The sequence below is a fragment of the Ipomoea triloba genome, chromosome 16 (assembly GCF_003576645.1).
Source record: "Ipomoea triloba cultivar NCNSP0323 chromosome 16, ASM357664v1".
NCBI lineage: Eukaryota > Viridiplantae > Streptophyta > Magnoliopsida > Solanales > Convolvulaceae > Ipomoea > Ipomoea triloba.
The window spans coordinates 6290877-6295744 of NC_044931.1; positions in this window are offsets into that span (position 1 = coordinate 6290877).

The following is a 4868-nucleotide window of genomic DNA, read 5'->3' on the forward strand; positions in this document are numbered from 1 at the left end:
AACGCAGCGTTTTGGCTCTCTGCGCGCAACTGGTTTCTGATTTTAGTTCATTCCCTTGCTTCTGATTGTTCATTAAGCTGGTCCAGAATCATTACACTACCCTCCTCTCCACCAGATCCTTGTCCCCAAGGATCGAATGAAGGAAACTGTTTCACAACATGGTGATAATCCTCCCAAGTAGCTGCTTCTTTTGGTAAATTGGCCCATTGCACTAGAATCTGAACCACTGCCTTGTTATTCCTCTTGACCATTCTCTTATTCAGGGCAGCTACTGGTTGTGCTAGCACCTCTCCTTCTGAACCAACAAGTGGTGGTTCTGCTTGAGGAACAATGTGCTCTCCTACCTTCCTCTTAAGTTGAGAAATATGGAACACAGAGTGGATCTGTGAACCAGGGGGTAGAGCCAATCTATATGCCACTGCTCCCACCCTCTCAACAACCTGATATGGTCCATAATACTTGGCAGTAAGCTTCACATTAACCCTCACAGCCACTGTGGTTTGTCTGTAGGGTTGGACCTTCAAATTCACCCAATCTCCTACTTGCAATTCCCTTTCACTTCTATGTTTGTCTGCCTGTTGTTTCATTCTGTGTTGGGCTATCCTCAAATTGTCTTTCAAGACTGCCAACATGGTTTCTCTTTCTGCTATCCACTCAGCCCTTTCCATTCCCTGCTCAATTCTCAAGGCTAGCATAGGAGGCTTGTAACCATACAAAGCTTGGAATGGGGTGCATTGTAGTGAGAAGTGGAAATTGGTGTTGTACCAATACTCAGCCATGTGTAACCATTTGGCCCAAGACTTTGGTTTATGGAATATCATGCACCTGAGATAGGTTTCTAGGCATCTGTTTACCCTTTCAGTCTGGCCATCAGACTGTGGGTGATATGCTGTGGACATATTTAATTGGACCTGCAGTTGCTTGAAGAGAGTTTGCCAAAATCTACTCAGGAAGACCTTGTCTCTATCTGATACAATGCTCTCAGGCAGCCCATGGAGTTTATAGATGTTTTCCATGAATTCCCAAGCTACAGATTCTGCAGTATAGGGATGTGAGAGAGCTATAAAATGGCTGTATTTTGTCAGTCTGTCAACCACTACCAAAACCACCTCTTTGCCATGAGACTTTGGTAATCCCTCCACAAAGTCCATAGAGATCCCCTTCCATGCTTGATCTGGTATGGCTAAAGGCTGCAATAGTCCTGGAGAGGCTATATTTTCAGTTTTACATCTCTGGCACACATCACACTGCCTAACCATATCTGCCACTTCTGCCTTCATTCCCTTCCAGTAAAACAGTGATCTCAGCCTTTGGTAAGTCCCTTGTTGCCCTGAATGGCCACCCAAGGGAGAATCATGCATCTGTGTTATCAATTTCTTTCTCAAATTTTCCCCACTGCCAATGTACAGTCTTTGTTTATACCTGATCAGCCCATCATTCACTGCCAACTTGGGATCATGGTCAGGTGCAATGAGAGTGGCAGTCAGTACCTCCTTGGCCCATTCATCATTTTCATAGCTATGAACTACCTCCTCTACCCACTGTGGTTTGACACTGGAAATGGCATTCACTGCAGGGTTCTCATGATCCACCATTCTCCTAGAAAGTGCATCTGCTGCACAATTATCAATTCCCCTCTTGTACTGTATTGTGTACTGCAATCCTAACAATTTAGCTAACCCCTTCTGTTGGATAGCAGTAGTTATCTTCTGTTCTAGGAGAAATTTCAAACTATGATGATCAGTCTTGATAATGAAATTCCTCCCTATCAAGTATGACCTCCATTTTTCCACAGCATTGATAATAGAGAGGTACTCTTTCTCATATATAGAGAGCCCCAAGTGTTTATCACCAAAAGCTTTACTAAAGTAAGCTATTGGCTTCCCTTCTTGAGTTAAAACAGCACCCATGCCCTTATGACATGCATCAGCTTCAACAGTAAAGGTTTTACTGAAATCAGGAAGAGACAAGACTGGAGCTGAACACATAGCCTGTTTGAGTGCTTCAAAGGCACTCTCAGCTTCTGATCCCCACTGAAATGAATTCTTCTTCAACATATTGGTCAAGGGCTTACTAATGATCCCATAGGCTTTAATAAACCTTCTATAGTAACCAGTTAGCCCTAGGAATCCTCTCAAACCTTTGATTGTTGTAGGTTTAGGCCACTCAGCTACAGCTTGCAGCTTAGAGGGATCAGTGTGCAGTCCAGAACCAGAAATGATGTGGCCTAAATACTCCACCTCTTCTTTTGCAAAAGAACACTTGCTGAGTTTAGCTAACAAGTTATGCTCTCTCATAAGTTGCAAAACCTTCCTGAGGTGATTCCAGTGTGTCTGAAGGTCAGGATTGTAAACCAGAATGTCATCAAAAAAGACCAAAACAAATCTCCTCAACAGTGGTTTAAACACATGATTCATTAGTGCCTGAAATGTGGCTGGGGCATTTGTAAGGCCAAAAGGCATAACCCTGAATTCATATAGGCCTAAGTGAGTCCTGAATGCAGTCTTATACTCCTCCCCTACCTTCATTCTGACCTGGTGATACCCTGCCCTCAAGTCTAGTTTGGTAAAGTGCTTAGATCCTGCCAACTCAGAGAAAAGGTCCTCCACTAGAGGAATAGGGAATTTGTTCTTTACTGTGATATCATTCAATGCCCTATAATCAATGCAAAATCTCCATGTGCCATCTTTCTTTGGAACTAGCAAAACAGGAGAGGCAAATGGGGACACACTCTCTGTAATTACTCCTGTCTTTAGCATCTCTTCAACCATTTCCTCTATAGCATTCTTTTGATCAAAGGAATATCTATAGGGCCTTTTATTCACAGGTTGTGCTCCAGGTATAAGAGGAATTGAATGATCGTAAGCCCTTTGTGGGGGTAAGGTTTTGGGCTCCTCAAACAATTCTTGGAATTCATGGATTAGCTCTGTAAGTTCCTTGAAATCTGATTGCACAGTGATTAGACAACACTTGTGCTCACTGTCCTTTTTGACCAGCCCTTCACAGTGCACCAAGAACCCTTGGACCCCATTCTTTTGCCACCTCTTAGTATCTTTCTTAGAAGCTGCTTGTAGAATCTTAGGCTTCTTGGTTAATCCTTTCAGTAATATCTTTTTCCCTTCCTTGTGAAATGAGAGGCCGGGAGGCCTAGTATGAAGCTGAATAGGTGCAAACTGATCTATCCAATCCATACCAAGGACCATATCACAGCCCCCTAACCTCAATAACCTGAAGTCCTTTTCAAACAGTTCCCCTTGCACCTGCCACTTCATTTTCTTACAGATGGAATCACAGGTTATATGTTCCCCATTAGCCACAGTAACAGTGAGAGGGTAAGCCCTTTCTGGCTCAATTCTCAATTGAGTGAGTATTTTAGGGTCCAAGAAGCTATGAGTGCTTCCACTGTCCACCAAGATCACCATCTGCTGCTTGCCGATGACTCCCAACAGCTTAATGGTATTCAGGCCCTCTCCTCCCATCATAGCACACAAGGAAACTTCAGCTTGCTCATCTGATCTGATCACTTCCTGTGTCTGCTCCTCACTACTCAATTCTTCAGAAGCATCACAGAATTCACTATCCTCAATGATATTAAAAGTGGGACCTCTGCACCTATGTCCAGGTTGCCTTTGTTCAAAGCACTTAAAGCACCTGTTCTGCTCTCTCAACTGAGATTTAAATTTTGCCACCTCAGGCCCCTTAGCAGTGCTATGAAAGCTATTAGATGCTGCTGATCCTTGTGAATGTACAGGTTTTATTTCAGTAGGCTTAGGATTGTAGGATTTAGGTGTATATGTAGGCTGATTTGATTTTGTGGTAAAGTGGGAAGTGGTTTTATACTGATCATTGGTTCTGAGTCCTTTCTCAAACTGTTTAGCGTACCATATGGCATCTGCTAAGGTCTTAGGCTGGGCTGTCCTCACAAAACATCTGAGGTTGTGTTTAAGTCGGGCTATGTAAGCTTCCAGGAAATAATCCCTAGTGAGAGTGGGATGGTTTTGGAGCAACAAGCTCCTAAACTCCTCAAATCTGTCAGTAAACTCCAACACTCCCCCAAACTGCTTAAAACCAGTAAAGTCCTCCATCACTGATCCATTATCCCCTCCAAATCGCCTACACACAGCCCCAGCAAAATGTGCCCACTCAAATGGCTCTTCTAATCCGGTTAGGTATCCCTCAAACCACAGCCCGACCTTCCCCGTCAAATTCACATATAACACATGCATCACTTCGATTTTAGGAATATGAGACATTTGGAAAAATTTTTCGCATCTATTAATCCAGAGTCTAGGCTGTTCATAATCGAAGAGAGGAAAATCACACTTGTACCTTAGCAGGGAATGATCAGTGTGCTGTCTAGGTTGCTGCTCTCTCCTTGGCGCCCAACCTCTATTGATCCTCTCCGGCTCCACCTCACTACCGGACTCTAGAGCAACAGCTCCATCATCATCAAATTCAGCAGGAGCCTTTCCCTGTCTTCTTCCAGGATGAATTGGATCCAAGTTTGGTTTAGGTAGAGGCACAAAACCCGCACCATTCACTGACGATCCTCCTGGAATAGCATCTATGATCGGCAGCGGCAGTCGATTCAGCCGGATTGTTTCCACTATATCATCTTTCCAGCTGGACATTTTGCTATCCATCTGAGCAACGAGCTTTTCCATCAACTCGCGCGTCGTTGTTGACTGCACCTCCATCTGTCTGTTGAGGTCGACCACCATAGCTTCAAGCTTACTCACTCTCGCCTCCATTAGAGGGCTCTGATACCAATTGTAACGAACTAGGAGTGTTGTAGAAAGAGAAGAGAAGAGTTGAGAAGGTAGAGAGGAAAGAGAGGGAGAAGGAACAAGAAGAATCTGGAAATTGTT